Source organism: Apodemus sylvaticus, chromosome 1 (assembly GCF_947179515.1).
Source record: "Apodemus sylvaticus chromosome 1, mApoSyl1.1, whole genome shotgun sequence".
Lineage (NCBI taxonomy): Eukaryota > Metazoa > Chordata > Mammalia > Rodentia > Muridae > Apodemus > Apodemus sylvaticus.
In genome coordinates, this window is record NC_067472.1 from 138,128,828 (window position 1) to 138,152,629 (window position 23,802).

At 40.7% G+C, this 23,802-nt stretch overlaps 1 long non-coding RNA gene and 1 pseudogene across 2 annotated transcripts in view; both read right to left on the reverse strand.

Annotated features, from left to right (window-relative positions):
• Window positions 1-6,442: 6,442 nt before the first annotated feature.
• Window positions 6,443-7,816, reverse strand: LOC127688252 (glyceraldehyde-3-phosphate dehydrogenase-like; annotated as a pseudogene).
• Window positions 7,817-8,105: 289 nt separating this feature from the next.
• The window catches only part of LOC127667629 (uncharacterized), a 135,860-nt gene continuing 120,163 nt past the window's right edge, over window positions 8,106-23,802 (reverse strand). Inside the window, exons 13-15 of one of the 2 annotated variants that reach the window (XR_007973905.1) lie at window positions 20,111-20,251; window positions 15,191-15,306; window positions 8,107-8,649 (exon numbers count right to left, since the gene is read on the reverse strand). This is a non-coding gene — a long non-coding RNA (uncharacterized LOC127667629). Of the gene's footprint in view, window positions 8,650-15,190; window positions 15,307-20,110; window positions 20,252-23,802 lie in introns of both variants that reach the window. The other variant, XR_007973904.1, reaches the window with a different exon arrangement.

Sequence of the window (23,802 nt, forward strand, 5' to 3'; positions counted from 1 at the left end):
TTAACAAATGGACTTCAGAGGGGGGTGGTAATGAACACCCAAGTTTATCAGTGTGGTAAACAACAACAACTCATTGTGTAATTGAGAATAGCTCAAAGAAAGATGAGTGTTCTTACACAAAGAAATGGCAAGTACACAGGGTGTTGATGCAGTGATCTAATGAGAGAACATTTGCTAGATGGACTGAAACACTACACTGTAACCCTAAGTGTACACAGCTATTTCCCCAACGAAATTATTTTACACAAAATGTTTAAGCAGCTCTTATCTACTTCACAGGTTTGTTATTTCCCATTTACAAATCATCTTCATTCTGTTTGCAAATACCTCTTTTAGTCCACAATTATATGCCTGTATGCGTTTGTATACGTATATGCAATGTGTGTAGAGGCCAGAAGTTGAAATCATGTGTCTTCTTCAATTGCTTTCTAGCTAATTGAGAGAGACAAGTGTTTCACATAGTCTAGAGCACACCAATTTCGTTAAAGCCAGATGGGCCAGCAAGCCCAAGGGATCTAGTCTCTCTCTTCCCAGTGTTTTGATTACAGCTATAAACCACCCATCTTTTATACTTGAGGATCCTAGGGGATCGAACTTGGGTCTTCATGCTTGCATGACAAGCACCATACTTGCAGAGCCATTTCCAGGGCTACTGAATTTGTTTTGGTCATTTTTCTCTGTTTCATCAAAATCTTTTTAAAATAAGCAGGCATTTTCAGTGCACATGGGATTATATCTTACATAACTAAACAAAGTTTCTCTTTCTTTACAAAATACCCATGATCTTTCTTAGGTTAAGAGACCAAGAGTATGGACTGAAACCCTAGCAGGAAAACCGAGGGGTTAGACAAGGAAAATTCTCATAAACAATAATTAGAATAATAATTAAATGCCAGAAAAGGGCAAAGGCATGATCTCTCTTAAAAACCTTAGGAGAAATAAACGAGGATAAACCTGCTGTGAAAAACCTCCTGGGCTATCTTTAAAAGCTTTCCCAAATTTTCCAATGGCTGTTATTAGCGATTCTTAATGCATGAGGTCGTCATTTCAGAATAAATCTTTCAGTAATTCAAAACAAGGACTCTTCAGTAAATAGTTGAAATTAAGGGGAGAGTCCAAGTCATCTGGTTTCCATTAGGATGATAAAATAGTTCACTTGAAACCTTTTACAATACACTTTGTTACAGGGAGGTGTCTGCAAGGCTCACTCCATCACCGACCATTTGACACAACATAAAAAGCTTCAAAAGCCATGTTAGGCCTCTTAATCAAAAACTAATTGTAATAGATATTGGGGAGTGTTAGCACGATGACCGCGAGGTTGTAGCGGTGGTGTGGAAGCGGCAGCAAACATTAAACACAACCCTGGGTGGATAGGGCTTATCTCAATTTCAGAGCTCAGCGCTAAGTACCACGGGCCACTATCTCTCTGGCTCTTGCTTTGTGCCACTCTTGGAGTTAATTGCCCCAGAAGGCTCCATCTTCTTAATGAAATTTATAACACTGTCAAAGATCTTGGAAGACACGGCTAAAGTTTAGGCGATTTTACAGAAAACAGAGATATAAACAGAGGGAAAAGAAAATACAGACGAGGAACCTAAATGCACGCCAGGCTGGACAGAGCTAGTGCAGGGCTCCCAGGCCTGGAGGGGGAGGGAGGAAAGTGGCCTCACCACATTAACCCTTTCAAGCCCGTGATGGGATCCTCACTGGGGAGAACTAATGGAAGACAGAAGCTAGCATTCTAGGGCCAATGTTAGGGTTTCAGGATGAGACTTATGAGGATGGACGTGCCAGGAAGCCAAAGTTGAATAGAGAGGCTTGTCACACCTCAGTGCTGGATACTGTGTCAACAGCATGGCCTGTGCTCAAAGTTTTTTCACAACTGATGATTAAATAAATAATATCCTTACATAGGGTGGATTTTTCATGTTTTCCGGGGTCTTTTAAGGTTAGCTCCCTACAATCGGCTCTATAACAAACCTAGGGTTTCATTAATCACCCACCTGGCCACAGATGGCCACTCTGTAAACCCCACTCCAGCCTTCTTCATGTTTGCCAACCCTGACAAAGAAAGTTAAAGTTTACAGACAGCTCTAGATGGTGGATGAAATCTTAAAACAGCAAAGGGAAGATATGAAGAAGAAGGGGGAGAAGACAACAAAACTGAGAAGAGAAGACTGGGGCTTAATTGACAGTACTGTTCTTAACTGTATTTATTTTCTTAGTACCATGATATCAAAAAAGGCTCACTTTGAGGCAAACTAGAAGGAAATGGGAATTTTCAGTGCTGTTTTGCATTTTTCTATAATTCTAATACCATCCTGAAGATTTTTTTAAAAAGCTTTTGAAAATAACCACTCTGCTACAACAAAGATAAGTACACCTTTGTGCCAAGCCAGCACTCATGATTCTAAATAAATATTACTGGAGGAAAGGCATAGCACTCGACTAAGTGATTATCAGCTAGCCAGAAGAACCATTTGCAGCAGGTAAAGATGACATAACTTCTCATTCTAGTTTGTAAGCTCTTATGTTTGAATCTGGGCCCTGACTTCCTTTTGTGCTGTTCAGGGCTATGCTGTTTCCTTACAGGTAGAAGAAATGAAATCAGGAGTTAGAAGGATTGTTGGGTGGGTAAGGTAGGTGGGTAAGGTGTATGCTTTCCAGGTCTGAGGGTCTAAACTGACTCTCCACCACTCTCAGCACTGAGGAGGCAGAGATGGGGGAACCCCTGAGTCAGTACTGCCTAACCTCTTAGCCACAGTGAAAGACTGTCTTAAAAAGCAGTGTGGACATCCCCCTGAAGAAGAAAACTTCAGACCTACATATACACACACTTGGACATGCATCTGCACACGTGTACCTGCACACACATACACATGCACAACACAAAGAAATGAAGTGAAATGAAATCATTGCTACTGTTTTTCTTACTTATAGAATTATTAACATTGAAACTAATTTTGAATTGTTTGATTTCAAAAACTAAATGATTATTTATAAAGGGAAAAAGTCGAAGCACCCATGGAGAGTTGGTGTGAGAAGCTCATTATGACTGGAGAACAGAGCAGAGCTTCAGTTGCCATCTCCTCCACGATTTCCAAGTGCAGGCTTCTAGCTTGGACATCTGCCCTGTGCTTCACTCCGAACACCTGCCTCCTACCTAGGCTACTGAACTCCTCTCTCCTGCCCACATGGCCCTGGGCCTCCTGTCTACTGCGGTTCTTCCCTGTGCTTTGTAGATGAGAACTACCACTTCCTCTAGCCTTGCCTGTCTGTGCTCTCTGATAGTCACATGCAGCTCCACACACACCACAAAGATCTCTGTTCTTATCCTCTATTGCCCTTTCTTCTGTTTACACACATAACGAGCTTCTCCACCATACGTTCAAGTCCCAGAAGGAACGGACTGTGCTTAGCCGCTCTTCTGAAACCATCTGAGCACAGACCCAAAGAAAGAAAGAGACTGCATATATTTTTAAGGACCACAACAGCAAAGATGTCATCCTTTAAATTAGATTGGTTGGACTACTTTACAGTGCCAATAACTAACAGATCCCAGAGAGTTTGTTTTTCCTTGGCATTAGAGACACTAAAAGGGCACTACAGCATGCCTCTGGTCTGTTGTTCTTCACAGCCCAGTCGTTGGTACCCCATGCACGTGCTTCAGCCAACCGAAAATGGTAGGAAGAGGTAAAGAGCCAGCAATTTCCTTTTAAGTTAATATATACCAAAGGCAGATGACTACACCTACCTGCAAGGGATGCCGGGAAATACATTCCAGTGACAAAGTTTTCTAGTCATCTAAAAAAAGACAGGAGGAAATGGGGTATTAGCGGGAAATTTTGAACTGGGCCAATTATCATGACTTAAAGAAATTAACCACTCAGAACAGGGTACTGTGCCTCTAATCCCAGAATTTTTTATCTCTCTGGATTTGCCTGCTCTTCATATTTCATATACATAAAGATGTATACTGGTGTCGTCTTAAGTGTCTAGCTTCTCTTGCTAAGTGGATAATGCTTTCAAGGTTTATCTATATATCATACAAGTGCCTCATTTCTCTATATGTCCCAATATGATTCAGTGCAGGGATGTCTCATATTTTATGTGATCACCAGTTGGTCAGTGTAGGAGTGCCTTCCACTTTTGGTACTTTGAATAATGTGGGTAACAAAATTCGTGAAACTTTTATTGCGTACATAGGTTTTCTGTCCCCCCCCCCCTTACATGCCTAAGTGTGAAATCGTCACATCCTATGAAAACTCTGTGGTTTACATTTTGAGAAACTGATATGCTGTCTCCCAAAGTGGCTGCAGTGTTTCTTACCCCCATCCACAGTGCATGGGAAGTCACTTTCTCTCCTCATTAATTCTTGTTATCATCTGTCTTCTTCTTTTACCATCTTAGTGAATATATACAATGGAATGTCACTGGGCTTTTTACTTGCATTTTCCTAAGAACTACAGATACTGGACATCTTTTTAAATACTTGTTGGTAATTTGTACACTTTCTTCGGAGCAAAGGATCTACTCAAATCCTAGTACACAAAGCCCCTGTGTGTGGGGTGGGATAGGGTACACATGTGTGTAAGTGCATATGCCCTTATGTCAACCTCAGGTTGTTGCCATCTTACCCAGGCACCAGCCACCTTGGTTTTTGTCTTTTTCTCTGCTGTTGTTGTTTTGGGATTTTTGGGTTTTAGTTTTATTTTATTTGTTTTGTTGACACAGGATCTCTCATGCGTCGAGAGCTTGTCAGTTAGGCCAGATTGGCAGCCCAGTGAGCTCCGGAGTTCTGCCTCCTATCTGAGCACCCCAAGCACTGAGTACCTGCCACCATGCCTGACTTTTTACATGGGTTCTAGAGATCAGCCCATTTTTCATAAAATATTTGTCTTCTTGTTGTTCAATTTAGGCAGAGAGTTTATATTCTGCCTGCAAGTTCTTCATCATATATATGACTTGAAAAAACCTTTCTGCCCTTTGAACCTGGTTTTTACTTTCTTGATGGTGTTTTGAAGCATAAAAGTTTCTTACTAACTTTGATAAAGTTGGATTTATATTATGTTTTCCAATTGTCTTTGATTTTGGTACCATATTTAGAAAACTATTGCTTAATTCTGTTTTAGCTCTTACATTTAATTCCACGATCCATCTTGAGGCTATTTTTGAACATGACATGAGACACGTGGTCTAATTTTATTCTTTTGCAAAAGACACTCAGTTACCCATTATCATATTTTGAGAAGATTGGTGTTTTTTGTTTTTGTTTTTGTTTGTTGGTTGGGTTTTTTTTTACCAACTCGTTTTGGCATGCTGGTCCAAAATCAGTTGACTGGAAAATGGTTTATTTCTGGATGCTTAGTTCAATTCCATTGATCCAAATATTCACCTAACTATATAGTTAATTTCACATTTTGCTTGTTTTCAGGATTGTTTTCTTTTGCCTACACGGAATCCCTTAGATGCTGTTGCATTTTTAGTATAAGCCTATTACTGCAAGAAAAAGTCAGCAGGAATTTGGAAAAGATTTGCATTGACACTGCAGGTGAATGTTGAGTCTTCCAGTTCATGAACTCAGGATAGGATGTCTTTGCAGCTATCTAGAGCTACAACTTGTTTCTATGAGTTTGGTGGTCTTCAGGGTCTAAATGGTACATATTTTCTTGAACTTCTTCTAAAGCGTTTTACTATTTTTGATGTCAGTAAACTGAATTGTCTTTTTAATTGTATTTCCCAATGACTTATTGCTAATGTGTCAAAATAAAATAATCTTTGTACATTGATCTTGTATTCTGTAACCTTGGTAATTCATCTATTATCTCCAAGACAATTTGAATTGATTCCTCAAAATTTTCTATGAATGAGATAGTATCTTTTTTTGTTTGTTTGTTTGCTTGTTTGTTTTTGAGACAGGTTTTCTCTGTGTAGCCCTGACTGTCCCGGAAAAATAACATTATCTCCACTTAAAGATGGTAATATTACATTAAGTGGAAATAATGTTATTTTTCTTTTCCAGCCTTGATACATATATGTTTATAATTATGATAGCTTCCTGGTTGACCTTTTTCATCATCATAAAACTTCTAACCTCTTCTTCAGTAACAATTTTTGTCTTGACATCTATATCCTCTGAATTATAGAACCACTCTCACTGGCTTTGGTTATTATTTGCCTGGTAAATTTTTCTGTGTTTCTGATTTTGATCTAATGTTTTCCTCTATTGTAAAGTTTGTATGTTATAGAAAAGACAGAGGTATTTTTATTTTTATTTCCTGAAACTGGGAACTAAACCTAGGACCTTATACTTGTTAGACAAGTGTTCTCCCATGAAGCTAGATCACCAGCCCTACAACTTTTTGTTTCTTTCTGGATTTTCTTTAGTTTATTTTCAACATTTTGACATTTTAACTTTTTAAATTTACTTTACATTCCAGTCACAGTCCCCTACCCCCACCCCATACCTTTCTTTTTTTATGCTTTTGTGGGTACAGTGAACTTTATTAATGACACTCAGGAGAGTAGGACTTCATGGGCCCATTCCATAGTCCTGGAGGTCTGGGATAGAAGTTGGAGAGAAGATGCTCAGAGGCTTAGTTTGGACCCAGACCCCTCAGCTGCCAAGGGCCTCTCATTTTCAGTGTCCTTGCTGGGGTGGGTGGTCCAGGGTTTCTTACTCCTTGGAGGCCATGTTGGCCATGAGGTCCACCACCCTGTTGCTATAGCTGTATTCATTGTCATACCAGGAAATGAATTTTACGAGGTTGTCATTCAGAGCAATGTTAGCCCCAGCATCAAGAGTAGAGGAATGAGTGTTACAAGAGATATTCTTATCCTCAGTGTAGCCCTCGGATGCCTGCTTCACCACATTCTTGATGTTATCATATTTGACAGCTTTCTCCAGGCAGCATGTCAGATCCACAGCAGACATATTGGGGGTGGGAACATGGAAGGCCATTCTAGTGAGCTTCCTGTTCATCTCTGGCATGACCTTGCCCACAGCTTTGGTAGCACTAGTGGAATTCAGAGATGGTATTCTGGTCAGTCCAATGGACACAACACTACAGCTTTCCATAGGTGTTATCCACAGTCTTTTGGGTAGAGTGATAGCATAGACTGTGGTCATGAGTCCTTCCACAAAGCCAAAGTTGTCATGGATGACAATAGTCATGGATACTAAGCAGTTAGTGGTGCAGGAAGCATTGCTCACAATCTTGAAAGAGTTGTCATACTTTTCAAGGTTCACTCCCATTACGAACATCAGGGCATCAACATAAGAGGCAGAGATGATAACCTTGTTGGCCCCACACTTCAAGTGGGCCATGGTCTTCTCTATGGTGGTGAAGATGCCAGTAGACTCCACAACATACTCAGCAAGAATACCAACCCAATTGCTGTTAGTGGGATCTTGCTCCTGGAAGATGGTAATGGACTTCTTGTTGCTGATAAGCAACATTCTCAGTCTTGCCTGTGATGTTGAATTTGCCATGAGTAGAGTCATACTGGAACATGTAGAGCATGTAGCTGAGGTCAAAGAAGGGGTTATTGATGGCAACAATATCTCCATTGCCAGATGAGCAGGCAGCCCTGGTAACCAGGTGTCTAATACAGCCAAATCTGTTCACCCTAACCTTTGTGTCTAAGGGATGATGAGGCTAGCACTGCCTGAGAAGATGCAGCTGCCTCTGAAACTGGGAGGAGCAGATAGCCTGAACTACCTTTTTAATACATTTAATGATCACTGAATCTTAACTGGAATAGTTATCACATGCATATTGACTATTTATAAGTTCACATTTCCATCTGTCATTTCTGCTATATGTATTTTATATTATTTTCATTTTCCTTAATTTCTACTCCTTTTGTGAGGATACTTTATAGTATGATATTTTAAAAATCTCATCACTGGCTTTAGTTATTTTCCTAGTGGTGACCCTAAGTATTATAAATAATAACTTAAAATAATGTAGTTTATACTAATACCACCCTGATTGTAATCATATATAACAACATTACTACACTAGGCCTCCATCTCCTCTACTGTCTTTAAGCAATTATAGTTATAACCTACATATTTATATTCATAATCAACTATGCATATATGCTAGTTGATTAATTCTTGCTTATGATGTTGGCTTATAAATAAAAGATTTATACAGAGTCACTAATGTTTCTCATTTTCATACTTACCTGTATAGCTTCATTTGCCCATTACTGTTACTTCCTGTTATCCTTTTATCTCTACATGAAGGACTTACTTTAATACTTCTTTCAGAGAAAGTCTATTGCCACAATGACTCTTTTTCTTTTCTTCCCTCCTTTTTCTTCCTTTATTGGCTTTGACTTTATTTCTTGTCTAATTTTGCAGGATAATTTTTGCCTGGATTATAATTCTTTATCCATTGTCTTTCTGTCTTCCTGTCCACTGTGGGAACAGTTGCCCTTCTGGTCTCTGAACCTCTGGTAGGAAGGCAGTTTGTTGATCCTACTGAGGAATGTGTAGTCCCCTTGCTGCTTCCAACATTCCTTCTTTTCCTTTGCCTTTGAGTAGTTTGACTATGATTGAGCGATTCTCTCCTTCCAAAGGTTGTTTCAGCTAACTCCTTCTGGCAGTGTAGGCTTTGAACTCATTCAGGCATGTATCTGGTGTGCAAAATAAAAATAATAGTGCTTACCACTTAGAGTTAGAAAATGAAATACAAAAAATACATTTTTCTGGCTAGTGAAAAACATGTCACATGTTTTTTCTTAAAGCATGGACCCCTTTGAGGTAATATATTGGAAGAGGACACTGCTTGCCTTGCTGTTTCTGTCTGTGCACAGGCAGAGCCTCTGTGTGCTCTCCCCTCATCTCAAACAGGACCTTCCTAAGGAGTCATTCTTTGACACCCCCAAAGAACCCTTCCACTAGTCAATCTCTTTCCCATTGTAGATTGAGTATCACCTGACCACATGCCTGGAACCAGTAATCTTTCAGATTTACAATTTGCTTCCGTTTTGTAATATGGGCATATACACAGTGGGACCCAGCTGTAAACATGAAATTCATTTATGTTTCACATATACTTTATCCACACAAATTAGAGACAATTTTACATAATACTTTTAGTGCAAATGACTCTTGCCTCTACTCTATTATATGAAGTCAGAATAAAAGATTCTGTTGGTGGTACCATGATGGTGCTCCAAAGGTTTCAAATTCTGCAGCATTTTGGATATTCTATTATCCAAAGATATACTTAAATGACAATGGTCCACACAAGTACAAGTTCATCTTGGACTGGGGAATTCTAAGATGTAGTGTTTTCTATCTAAACCCAGGACAGTCTGGGAAACACGGGATTTTCATTCATCGTCTTGCCTCTCCTCCCCCAAAGTCTTTACTAACTGATAACTTTCAGTTTGCTTTGTGTGTGTTTATTGATCACGTCCTATGGTCTAGAATAAAATCCCTATGAGGGTCTAGACAAGACTTTGTATTATATGATTATAGTGCTAAATTGTAAGCACTAAGTAACTGTTGAAACTCAAGTGAATTTTTTATTAGTTGACTGAGTCCTTTGTATTTGTTTACATGTGTAAACAAATGTGATATCTATATGTGTGGGAGCATGTATGGGTGCATGTGTGTGTGTGTGTGTGTGTGTGTGTGTGCCTGCAGTTGAAGTAGAATCGCCAACTTCATTGCTCTCCCCCTCACTTATTGAGACAGGGTCTCTCACTGAACCAGGAATTCACTGATTCCAGCTGGTCTAGTTAGACAGCCTGTTTTGGGTAATGTCTTGCCTTTGTCTCCCAGAGGCTGAGATTACAGATGGCTGCCACACCTTCCCCACCCTAGGATATTTGGGGAGGATTAACCATTGGGACATTTCCCTAGGCAGGCCTGGTACCTTAAAAAAAAAAAAAGTCTAGTTTTCCAGTTTCCAAAGGTAACAACATAATAAGAAATATAATGTTCTGTAGGACAGCACCATTAATGAAAGAACATTCTGTGTAGTGAAATTGCCAAGTGAATGTTAAGCTATTGGGCCTATGAGGTTGTAAAGAATTCATATAACTACATTCTTTCTCTTCTGATCCCTAACTCTGTAATGAAAGAAATATAGACATTTCTACCATTTACTCTGGAATGTTGGCTGTAGCCTGTATCACCCAATGTGTTAAATACAAGATTAGTGTCTGTAGAGGCAAAGCTCCCTTTCTGTAAAATGCATTCAAGAGGAAATCGCCACCTTTTCTTCCTCTTATTATAGCAAGAATGTTACTTGTAAGACCCATAATTACTTTAAATACTCCAAAATGAATACAAGAGCTACAAATCTTACAGTACCATCTGAGGGACAACCCCCCAACTTTGGGCTCTAAAAGGAGCCAGATGAAGATGCTGCCCTTTCCCCCTCTATCAGTTTACTATATAAATGAGAAGACATAAAGTAGTTTTAGATTTAATTAAAGTAATTGACTGAATTGCATTTTGTGTGGTGATCGTCATTAACACTCCTGACCTTTCTGTCACATACATATGCCAGAGGATTTTACCGATGGATATTTATTATGAATATTATCATCAATAAGCACCATCAACATATTAAAATTAATTTTAACTTCTTTATGGAAGACTGAAAGTGCAACCAGCTGTTGGAAGCTGTCCGGTCTAAATCATTTTTTATCGATTCAACATGGATAAACCTCAAGTACAACTAACTGGGAATTTTACATGTATGTGGGGGGGGGTGGGCAAGTTTCTATATATATAAAAGATTTCATTTTATTTCATATCTAACTCTGGTTAAATTAACTGCACAACCTTATTTTCCAAAGCCCAAGGATCTGATGGCTATTATAAGTACTAACTGTGCAACCCCCGTGAGGGCTTATTTCTTGCCCATGTGGATATGAGGTTAGGAGGGGACATATGGACATTTGGTCTTATTTTGACTGCTTGCAAAGAGCTTAATAAAAGACAGGCTTTGGTGCATCAAAAGAACTTAGTCCACAGGTGTTCTGAGAAGGGCTAACTTGTGTGTAGAGCAAACAATTAAGCAGTGGAATTTGAGACCCTAAATTGTATCAGTTGAGCACCTGTCCTGGAGGAGAAGGAGGAAAACACCTTTCATTACATTACCCAGGGGCATGGCGAGCTTTGGGCTGTGTAGGGTTACAGCAGATCCTATTCATGCTTGCTAGTTGAGATGTGGCTCCCTCTGTTCACACTGCCAAGGGCTCCAAGTTAAGTGCTGCCTTAAAGACTGTCTCCAGCTCTCTTAGCCCCCACAGCCAAGTGTCTCTCCACATCTCTCCCTGTAGTTACCATATTACCCAGCACCTACTAAAGTCTGAGGTACAGTGCTAGAGATTTTGAGTACAGCATTAATATAATCCCTTCAACAATCCAAACTGTTTATTTAGAAAGGCTAACGTAGAGCTGAGGAGACAACCAAGTCAGTAAAATGCTTGCTTTGTAAAGATGAGGACCTGAGTTCAGTCCTTAGAACCTACTAAAAAACAAAAACAAACAAACAAACAAAAAAACTCATGGATAGCTGAGCATGGTGTCCATGAGGTTAGTTCCATATCTGGAATGGGAGAACAGAGGGTGAAGGAAGACAAGCAGAACCTTGGGGCTCACTGGCTAGCCAACTAAGTTTACTTGACAATAGGACCAGTGAGACCCTGTCTCAAAAAATAAAATATAAATAAATGAATAACAATATAAGGTAGGTACATACCCTTTAATGGTGCTCTGCACACACATAGACAAAAAAAATGAAAAGAAAGTCTATGCATATGTATAAGTCTATGCATATGTATAAGGCAATGGAAGTATAAGCAAGGGAATCTAGTGTCACAGATTCCAGAGCTATACATCTTTATCACTATGATGTCTTGCATGTAGGACCATATAGGTCCTTTGGTGGGTCTTCTTACCTTCTTGGGGGTAGAGCCCCTACTTTAGGGTTCAGCTCTTTAGATTTGTTATGGTTGTTTCTTCAACTCTCTTCTCTCCTTTTGTAACCGATCCTGCCACCCTTCTCCAGGACGGCCCCAGTCATCATGCACGGGCCATCAAGTGTCCGTCAAAACAGTTCTCCTTTCCTGTACTCCAGAACTGGAAATTCAATTCTTTCTCCAATCTGTACTGCAGGTATCTCATGAGCTGCCCCCATGAGCATAAGCTAACCAGGAATCTTTCCAGACAAGCCTGTCCTTTCTCCAGCACTACCCAAAGATAGTCCTATTGGAAACCCAGCCTCTCATCTGGCCTCTCCCTTCTCCCTTGTCAGACTGATTACAGCACTTCTCACTGAGTGTCCATCCTAAAGGTTCAAATCTGTCCTCCAGCCCTCAACCAATAATGCAACAGTTCAACAATTGTTCTAGAGTTCTCACAACTCAAGCAAGGATTGGCATCTAGTTGGTATACACTGGGGATTGCTGATAAAGACCTTAGAGAAGAGGTTCTCAACCTTCCTATTACTGCGACCCTTTGATACAGTTTCCACATGTTGTGGTGATCTCCAACCATATTCTCATTGCTACTTCATAACTGTAACTTTGCTACTGCTATGAATCCTAATGTAAATATCTGATAAGCAGGATATCTGATATGTGACCCCTGTGAAAGGGTCTTTTGACACTTCCCCCAAAATGGTCATGACCCACAGATTGAGAACCTCTGATCTGGAGCCAATGAGAAATCCCTGCCACTAATTATCCAGCACCAAATACTGCAGTACTAAGAAATCCTGTTCTGAGCCATAGTATCTTACATCTCCTATGACCTAAGCTATGTCCTTCTACCAACATTCCCCTCTCTTGGGATCCTCAACATGTTCTCCATCTCACATACCCAGAGTGATCCTTTGCAAACACTAATGCAGTCCTCTTGGACTCCACTATGGCCTCCTGATTCCCTTACAGGTAAAATACTTGGCACATTTGTTTGGCTTGCTTCAAGTCACTTTCTTCTTTCTTCTCTTGCCTATGAGGTGACTCTTAGCTACCGCATTCCCTTTACACCCCTGCTCAAATGTCATCCTAACAGGGGAGTCTTCCCTGACCATCCCACCCTTACTCTCCCATACCCAGCTTTAACTCTCTACTAGCATTTCACTCTTTAGGATATATTGCTGATATTATCTGCTAATTTGTCTCCCTGTTTCCTATCTCCTCCATCACAACACCGCTGTGTCTGTCTTTTACAGCTTTCAGTAACTGTCCAGCAGATAATAAGCACTCAACAAATGCTTAATGAATTAACACTCATTTTCCTTAATTGATATGGAAATTATATAAAATATAAGAAAAATCAGTTTCTTTTTCTAGACTCTTTTGCTAACCATAGACAACCATGTGGATTGAAGTCTGAGCTGACCTACTAGACATCTGAGTCTTCTCAGATTCTTGAGCTATGACTGCATGTTTGAGACATCCAGGCTATGCACACCTGGTGCATACACCAGCCACAACAGGAACCAGGCACCTCTTCCCATATAACCCAACATTCTGATCGGGGAAGTCACGTTGCTTCAGACGAATTCTTTGCTTGCTGGCTAGTTTTACAATTACAGTATGGATGGGTGAATTCATTTGACATACCGCCTAGCTTTTTCAAGACAAGGGCAGTATCTTTGAAAGCCAAAAGCCCTTGATAGATGGAGCCATCTCCTGAGCCCTTTCACAATTCCATTCTGTGGACTGGATGTGAAATATGGCCCCAGAAGCTGGGACACTTGGTCCTGGCCAGTGGCCCTAGTTTAGAAGGTTGCATGCCTTTCAGACATGAAACCTCCTAGAAATAAGTGAGTCATTGAAGGACAGCTTTGAGATTTTATTGCCTAACACCATTCCCTGACTGAGGATACAATGTGACCAACACCCAACACCCTTGTCATCATGATTAATGACACCCCTTCCTCTGGCTGAATTTCACTAAGGGCTTCAGGAAGTCCTGCAAAGTTATGTACCTAACCTAACATTTGTCAGAAAGGATCTGGAAGCTGTAAATGTTAAGCCCAATGAAGCCTACCTGTAGTAAGTTATTTCAGGCTAGCTGTTTGGTCACAACAAGAAATGAATATACTCCCTTTTGACATGAAATTCCCTTCAGAAGGTTTATAAGCTAATACAATGGCCCTAGAGGTGAAAACAGTAATGCTACAAGCACCAATGTTGAAAGGAGAGTACAAAATAAGTGTTGTGTCATAATTAAATAACTCTGAGTGACCTAGCCAAAATTTGCCTTTGAAGGTTGGAAAATAGCAACATGAGTCTGCTCGTCAGGAGTGGTTGGCGTGGACTTCAGGAAGGAGTTGGCATCAGAGTTGGGTAAAAAGTTGGAAAGAGAGAAAAAATAATATGATGTGTCCAAAAGGGAGGGCAAGCATTAGTAATGATGATAGGCAGAGTTCAAAAGGTGTATTTTGGTAAAAGATACAAGTGTGGCAGGGGCTTTGGACTTTGTTCAAAGGGTGTTTCCCAAACAAGATGTTCAGCAAGTTGACCAGCCTGTTACCTGTACAAAGGAGTTTGACCTTGGCCCTACTTGGGAAGTGTTGGGTTAAACAAATAATTTTTCAGGATTTCCTGGAGACTTCAGTCAATTTCAGTGCAGGGGTTGGGGGGGAGGGACAGGGGCAAGAAATGTAGTATACATTGGGTTTAGCTTGTAAATTATTGAACTGTGGATATGTGAAGTGATACAAACAAAATCCACAGAGCCCACCCAGCAGGCTCTTCCAGAGAGACATTGTCCTCTTAATGTTAAATAAATAAATGAATGAATGAATGAATGAATGAATGAATAAATATTCAAGAACCTGTATCCCCTTTGGTCATATCTCCAGGTATTTGGCAGCAAGAGTCACTCCTGGGATACTTCATTTGACTATAATCTCTGTAGGGTCCAGAGTATGTCTGGCTTTGAAATCCCCAGCAAAGGGTGACTAGTAAAAACAGTGCTATATATTGCGGTGAGGAAATAGATGACTAATTCCCTACTGAGATAAGAAGATATATTTGAGGATGCTTTCTAGTTGCTTTTATGAACATCCCATCCAATTCTCCAATATGAACATTAACGCATTACGAAATAAAGCTTTTCTCTTTGACTTTATGGCCTACACTACCATGCCTATGCCTGTGAGTCAGAACCACGAGCTGCCTAGATTCTACTTGTTACCTGCAGCAGGGAATACCTAATGTGGTCTCCGTCCTGCTTACACCACCCAAGGGAGGCTCCATCGATGCCTTCTCCACTCGTTTTGCATCTCCGTTGACCTTCCTGACTCCCAGTTCCTGTGGGATTATGAAACAGAGTTAGTCAATTTCCACTCTGAGGTCCTGCCTTTACTCAGCTAGGACTGCAGATGGAATTAGATCTGGAAGGTCAGATCAAATCTCTTTTCTTGCCTTGTTACCTGGATGAATTGCCATCTTGCTGTAGAATCATCTATGTAAGTAAAAATACGTTGTCACATCTCCTCATGTCAAAGGAATAGGCAACACATTCAAAGCTCTGTTCCATAACTACCCTTCACTTCTTAAGCCTCACAACACCTCTCAGGAAATGTACAGTTCTAATAGCTTTCTCTATTTAGTGCCTTTTATTATTTTATATCTATTATTTTCCCCCACTACCCAAGCCCTTTTGCTGTGATATAGGAGGGTTACATGGATGTTTTTTGCTTCTTTCTCAGGCTCACCAAGGCCATGATGCAAGCTGAGTAGACCTTTGGCACCAATGTATGTTTTAAGGTGGAGTCAGGTCATTTTCTGTCTTTAAACCAATGTTTTTAGGGTCTGCTTTTCAAAACTATACTTGCAGAGGAGACCCCAGGTCCATTTGGGTGTCCTTCAGTAAGGTACCTTTATGTCATTATGCCAGAGAAGCCCAAAGACAAAGGTTTTAAGGACACAACTGACCCCTGAATTTAGCCTAGAAATTCACTCCCAAAGAGCCATCTTGCTTGATGACTCGGCCCCAGGCGCACCCTGCAACAGCAGTTAGTGCTCAGGCCAGGTGCAGGAAGAGAACGTCACAAAACACCTCTAGCCATCTGAGCTGTCCTCAAACTTGCCTCATGGGCTTGTCTTGGAAACCGTCAAAAAGGGAACGACCTATCTGGCCACCGTCTGCTTTCCCTCTGTCCCTCAGAAACACGCGGAAGGTTCTCTGAGGCTCAGGGAGGTAACTGCAAAGTGTTGTCAGTGTGCCACCCACCAGTCCTCAGTCAATATCAGCGCATACCTTCAGACATTGCCCAGATAAGTTCTATTTGATCGGGTGACCTAAAGGTGGATTGTAGGTCAGACTTCATTACACGTTAGCCGAGCTCAAGTCCGTACCAAACTTTCCCACTCGGTTCTGAAATATTATGAAGCCCCTTCAGGGAGTCCACTGATTATACTGTAGAGGTTTGTGTGAACCAACCAGGGTAAATAATTAGACTGCTCTTTTAATTAAGATCGCAGTGCCTTCTAGCACAGTGATATTTAAGATTGTGACGGCCGTGAGGGTAAGTACAGAAACAGTCTTCACTCGTGATAAAGGTAAGAGGAACAAAGATCATTGTGTCCAATATGTGAAAATACCCCGCAATTTTGGAAATCTGCTGTCTGAAGTCTCCAGGGCACTGGGAGGAAATTTTCAATTTAGCACACATTCTGTTTGCCAAGGTGGAGATTGGTCTTCAGTACCAAAAATAAGTCTAGGGGCTGGGAGGGTGGGGGGGAGAATGAAAGGCAGGTACTGTGCATTTCTGGTTGGCATAATTGCAAACTTTTCTTAATCATCTTAACTTTATGGGGATAATAACAATTAACACAGATTCCATAACAGGCACTGTTTCAAATCTGTTTCACAGAGCTTTATAAAAATATAAGCTCATGAAGAAAACCAGTTCAATTCAACATGAACTTTCCATTATTTTTAACACATTTTACTGACTTTTAATTGATGGAAGTGTTACGTATTTTCTCTACCCAAGATTTTTTCACACCTTCTTAATTCAAACCAGCTTGATTTTTGCAATTCAAATAGATAGATTTTTTTTGTGCCATTAACTGGAAACCAAATAAACAAATACTAAAATTTATTAACAGATTACAATGCATACATTATTTCCTAAAGAAATTTATTTCATACATTCAAATTATGGTAACTTTTAACCCTAGCTAATCCTTTCAACACCCTAATGATGAAGATACTCATGCAGCACAAAATATCTGCTTGAGTTAGTTTTAGAAGTTGGGAAGGGGATCCTTCGAAAGTTCTGTTACTTGTCTTGGATCACACCGCAAAGAAAAGGCCAGCATCAGTAGTTACTCTGTCCCTGTGTAAGGTCTTCAGGGAGTTTAAGATAAGCAAACTGAGCCAAGCATGGGGACGCACAACTGGAAACCTAGCACTAGGGCAATGTAGGAGGAGAAAGAGTTTGAGGTCTGCCTGGGTTACATAGAAAGTTCTAGGCTACCTTGTGGTACGTAGAGAAATCCTGCATCAAAAACCCTAAAAGAGAGTGTGCAGGATGGCTCAGTAGATAAAGCTGTTTGCTGCCAAACCTGACAGCCTGAGTTTGGTCTCTGGGTCCTACATCATGGAAGAATAGAACAGACTCCCACAAGTTGTCTTCTGACCTCCATATGAGCCCTTTGGCAAGTATACACACACACACACACACACACATACACAGTGTTTCATTGAAAAGAGTTACAAAGTATAATAAGCAAAGGGAGTGAGAGTTGTTTTCATTTTTGTTCTTTTAGCTGTTTCTTTCAGTGGGTGGAGGCTGTGCTAGGTACATTTTCCCAATGTATGTGACCAATAACTATTTTGTATCTTGCTTTCATTTAAACACAGCTCTCTATAATCTGCCATGTTATGCACTTGTGGTTAAGCCACATTTGATATTAACTGAGATGATACCTCATCTATTGCAAGATAACGAGGACCCCCTCGACGCATCACATTGAAATAAAGTTAAGACGATGTATGTCTAACTGCAGGTATTTTTAGTTGTTGGCTGCTTGTTAACCAGATCTGATGGTTTGTCTTGCAGCTTACACATCATGGTAGTATATAAAATATGGAACAAGCTAAGTATCCAGCATAAGAGGAAATGAAGGAGAACTAAGGGAACAAGGCCTATAGGGGACAGAGTAAGAAAAGACACACTCAACACACAAGAAACATATGTGTGAAACTCATATACTTAAGTCATAACATGCTTCATGCATAATTAAATTCCTCACATTCCCAACATTTCGCTGCCCAAGCTTCTGCTCTAAAATTGCAGGGTCCCCTTTAAATCCTTTCCTTCTCTCGAGCTCCATTAACAGTCATGGGGTTCCACTACAGCTCATAATGCTCTCCGCCCATCCTGCTTTCCTCGTTCACTGCCTGAATTATGACCCTTGCCCTCCTTTGCCTAGAAGACTGGAAATGCCTAGTTACAGGTTGCCTCGGGCTTCATCTCTCAACAGTGGTATTCTGCCTTCAGGGCTTGTAATTACCGTCTGACACAGAACACATCCAAAGTGCTGAGGCCTGCTGCCATGTGCCTCAACCCTAAAAGAAACATTTTTTTCATCACAGGATCAGAACCCTTGGAAATTCATGCTGCCAAGGGCCACATTAAGGGCTCCGAGAAGATCCACGGGGAACAGCATATACTCTAGGGCTCCTACCATTTCTCGCATCTTATTTGGTCTTAAAGCTTTGCCACTGAGTGCCATCTTCTTCAATCAATCATATCATGGTTGTTACTTTTTCCCAAGTAATAATACTCTCTGGTCAAATCATATTATTTTCTTCTGAATAGTGCTGCTCCCTGACTTTTCAGTGTGAACAGCTCCTATGAAAAGCTTTAAGCCTTGGTTTCAGTGACTACTCCTGCCCATCTAAAGCTCTACTTGAGTCTCTCCTTTGTGCTTGCTCTGCTGTGGATTGTCAGGTCTCATAGACTTTTGTTCCAGAGTTCTCCTTGCCTATAGGACTGTGTGTGGCCTTGGCTTTGTGAACCTGAAGCATAGGTCATACTACCCAGCATGCATCGGAGACCCCACATATATTGATAGGCAATGTGCTGCACTACATTCAAGGTCAGAGTGTAGGTGTCAGTGCAGATTCATATAAAATTCCCAAGAGTTACAAATATGTAATTTTAAAAATATGCAACCCCTTCCATCACTGTAGCTGACAGATTTCCAAAGAGAAGTTGAATGAGTCCTTCTTTCATAATAATGAAATACTTTCTAAAGAAAATAAGTTTAAGTTATCTTACAGATCGGCATATGCAAGGTCTGTGGAGCTTATCTGGTGATAACAGCATTATTGTAGACAGAGATCTGAAGCAGAATGGAGCTTCACAGGGAGGAGGCCATAGAGTGTGCCTGGGGAGGGGGCTGTCTCCCTCTTATAGAGCTACAGGCATAGAATCATGGGATATCCACCCTAATCACTTTATGTGATCTTAATTGCTTTCCCAAGCAACTACCACTGAACACCACAGACACAAGCTGAAGACACATTCATGTGAACCAGATTTGATACTGGGCACCATCGAGGACAGTCCTTGCCCAGGAACCTGTCACATCTCCAAAAGAAACAGTGACTTATTAGCTCCAGGCTAGCAAAACAAGGTTCATTGAGAAGCTGCATGTAGCTCCCAAGAAGTTAGTTTTCAAAGAGTTGCATAAAGCAAATTTTTAGCGGAGGCAGATCTGTGAATGACTTTGCCACTTTCCAGCTGGGTGAGAAACTTCACCTCTTCACACCTCCTTTTGCTTGTCTGTAAGATCAGGATAAATGAGGCAGCATTGGAAAACATTTAACACCTTTCTTGGCACATAGCAGGCCATCAATAAAAGGCATTGCAAGGGACTCTGCTTCCTCTTGAGTTTCACAGTTTATAAAAAATAAAAAAGGAACCGCTCAAATAAAATTAATAACTGACTCAAAAAAATCTGTTACCAAATGTATTTTGGATAAATCTATTTATCTTTGCCACTCTGTGTGCTAAATTAAAATGAAAATGTGGGCTTCAAAGGAGCCCTTCCAGCTCAGCAAAACAGTACTTACAATTACACATTGGAGCCTTACATTTTAATGCAGACTGACCCCAGATAGTGCCCAAAGCTTAGCAGTTTGAAGCCTTGATGTCATCAAGGAATGGGTGGAAAAGACCCATCTATCAGAGAGTTCCTCTGCTAAGGTTGAGACCTTTCACATTCTTCTCTTATTCTGTAAGGGAACAAAATATAGGAGGCAATTTAAACAGGCTAGGCAGGAAACAATGCCCATTTCCCACAGGGGACTGGATCAAGTCACACACAAAGAGGTCTGGGCCACCATGGGGTAAGGGCACCAACTCTGTTGAACACCAGTCCCCTGGCACCCCAGTTAATGAGGCCACTGGTTCACTTCTTTTCTTCCCAGAGATTATCATGATCAATTTGTATGATGATTATGGAAAAAAATTAAAACAGCATTTCCAAGGATCAAGTTAATAAAGGTCTCCAAGACTAGAGCTTCCTGGAAGAGATGAGTATGTTTTCTCAAAATAAATAAATAAATAAATAAATAAATAAATATGAGAAGGAGGAGGAGGAGGAAGAAGAAAACACTTAAAAATTTTAAAGAAATAGGTATAGTCCCACATGTAATGGAGAGCTCCTCCCCCTTCTCCATCTTTTTATTGGTGGTGTCTTACATCTCAATTAAACTCTGGAGAATTCTCTCCTTAAGAGCAGATAATGAATTTAATGCAAACTCAAAGGGGAAATAAAAGAACAAGGGGGCATAATGGAGTCAGAATGAATGAAGGAGAGAGAACAGGAATTTACACACCTCACATGAGATTGGAAGACTTCGTTCTCCTCTGCATGCCCAGGGACCTACATTTCTAAGAGCCTACATTGCCTAAATTGTTAATGGAAAATCTTTCTCTTTCCTTTTTCTGTACTTACTTCCTCACAGCCTGAGAGAGAAAGGTCTCCAGGTGGCAACCACCTTCTGCAGGATGGACAGATCTACCTAGGATCCTATGAAAGCAACGGCAATGCCTCCTTTGAGTACCAATTTCCTTCCCATCCCCTTTGCTTCTCACACAAAACTCAAGGGGCTTTGCAGTCCTGCTCCCTGCAGAAATCATCTGGCAATAGGATTGAAGACTGAAACCTGTGGGATCAGCTTATACCCCATTCTTCTTCATGTGTTATGCTACACACAGAGCCAGAACCTCTCCTATACAAATTTGGCTCCATAATTTCACAAAGAAGATTCAATGCAACAGGCTGCTCAGCTCTCTCATTTGCAGAGGGTTTTAGTGCTAGCATCTAACAATTATGTTTTTTAAAAAACAAGTAAAGGAAGCCTCTATTGTAGTAGGTTTCCACATAAACTTTTCAAATATACTTTAGTGTTAGTTGACCATATCTCCTCCTCTACTCTACCCTCCCTTCACATTAGTTCTTTGGTTTCTGTTTCATCTCCCTCAATTTTGTAGAACATCATTAAGTATAAAGCCTTGAAAGGCTAGGGAGATGGCTCAGTGGAAAGGTGCTTCGTAACTAAGTGTGAGGATCCAAGTTGGCATCCTCAAAACCCATATAAAGACAGATGTGTTAGGTCAGGTCTATAATCCAAACACTCCTTTGGTGAGATGGGAGACAGAGACAGGAGAATCTCTCAGAGGTCATGGGTCAACTAGGTGGGCTTACATTGCTGCAGTAACAAAAAGACCCTGCCTCAAAGAAGGTAGAAGGATAGGACTGACACTCATGGTTGTCTTCTGATCTACACACACAAATGAACACACACCAACAACACTTGGATTAAAACAATCTTGAATGTTCTTATTTGTGCTGCCTCAGTTTTACTGTAATTTTCTTCTATTCAAAGGTATGTGAATTCACACGAGAGAGAGAGAGAGAGAGAGAGAGAGAGAGAGAGAGAGAGAGAGAGGTAAAAGAAATGAGGGAGAAAGGAAGGGAGGGAGGAGAGATAGGGAAGGAAGAGACATAGAGAAAAAGAACTCAATGCTTGTATCTGGCCCACCCAGAAAGAATAAACTGTTCCCTTCTGTGATCATCTATCTCACAAGAAGGAATGTTTTTAAAAGAATTAAAAGTCCAGTTATGTTAACTTTCTTACACTTCATCTATAATGTATCCCTTATGCCTTTCTAGTGACTTAAGCATCTGTTCAAAAATATAATGCCATCATTGAATGCAGAGTAGCAACTGGAATAAATCTGGAAACATTCACTGAGCATGTGCATCAGGCCAATCACTGCACCATAGCACAGAGAGGCCAGTACAAACTGTCAAGTAGGGCCTGGGGGGGGGGGGGGGGTAGCCAGGTGCCTGGTTGAAGGAACCACTGAACATCATCATGTCCTGTCCCACTGGGTACAGCGAATGGCTGCAAATGACACCTTCCCACAAGAAGGTTCATTTGTCATAACCTCCTTGTTCTTCCATCCTACTGAGGGATGCAAAGAGGTCAGAGTGGAACAGAAGATTGTTTTGGTGAAAGATCATATGAGTGAGCTGGATCTCAGCATCCTTAGGCAGACAATGGGTGGCCATTGCGTCCCATATTATCGTGTCTACCCACTTAACTTGTGGGCAGCCTCTTTCCAAACATGAAAGTTCCTTTCTCCACCATCCCTACTTCTGTCTTCTCCATTCCAATAGACTTGTAAGAACTGAATGCCACTTGACAGTGGACAGACGATATCAAACTGCACTGCCACATGGCTTTGTGACTGGGTAAACATGACGGTGTGCATCCAGATACCCGACACGGCGCAGGTCACTTAAGACATATGACAACACCACGCAAGATGCAGTCAAGGGGGTGATAAACAGAACCTGAAGGGTGCCAGCACCGATGACAGCATCATCTATAGTCAACTGTTTTCTAACAAATAGGAGGAGACCTGAGAGGACATAAGGGTGAGGAAATATCAGATGATCGGAATATATTGTATGAAAAAAGTATTTTCAATTAAAAATGAATCAATAGAAGGAATATACTCTAAAGTGATAAAACATACACTATAAACCAAGTTTTGAGGTACACAACTATAGTCTCATCATTGAAGAGGTAGAAGAAGGGATACTGAAAGTTTGAGGCCAACCTGGGTGTCCTGATTTGTTTTCTAGTCATCTGATAAGCACCACAACCAAAAGACATTTTGAGAAAAAGAAAAAGGTTGATTTCAACTTAGAGTCCACCTCGGGGCAGGAATGCATAGAAGGGAGTGAAAGAGTAGCCATGGAGGAAACTCCTGACTTGCTCTGAGAGCTCACAATCCACTATCTTTCTTATTCTTCCCTCCCAGGTGCATCTGCCCAGGATGACTCCACAATGGGTTGTGCCTTCCAGTATCAATCAGAAACTAAGAGAATTTCCCCTCAGGCTTCTCGAAAGGCCAATCCAATGGAGACACTTTGTCAAATGAGAGATTTCCTCTTCCCAGAGGGCTTTAGTTTGTGTCAAGTCAATGAAAAACAACAAACAAACAAAACAACGTATCAATGCACCAGGATAGATACATAGGAAGACTCCATCTCACATATATATGCATACACATATATAACATACACATATAGATACATAGACAAATATCTCATATATATACATATACACATATGCATATACATCCTATAGTATATGAACATAGATTATTATATGTTGTGTGATATGCATAACTGCATGGCTATATTTTTATTAGAATGGCAGTACAGAGGGCTGGTTCAGAGCAGCATCCCTCCATAGGCAAAGTG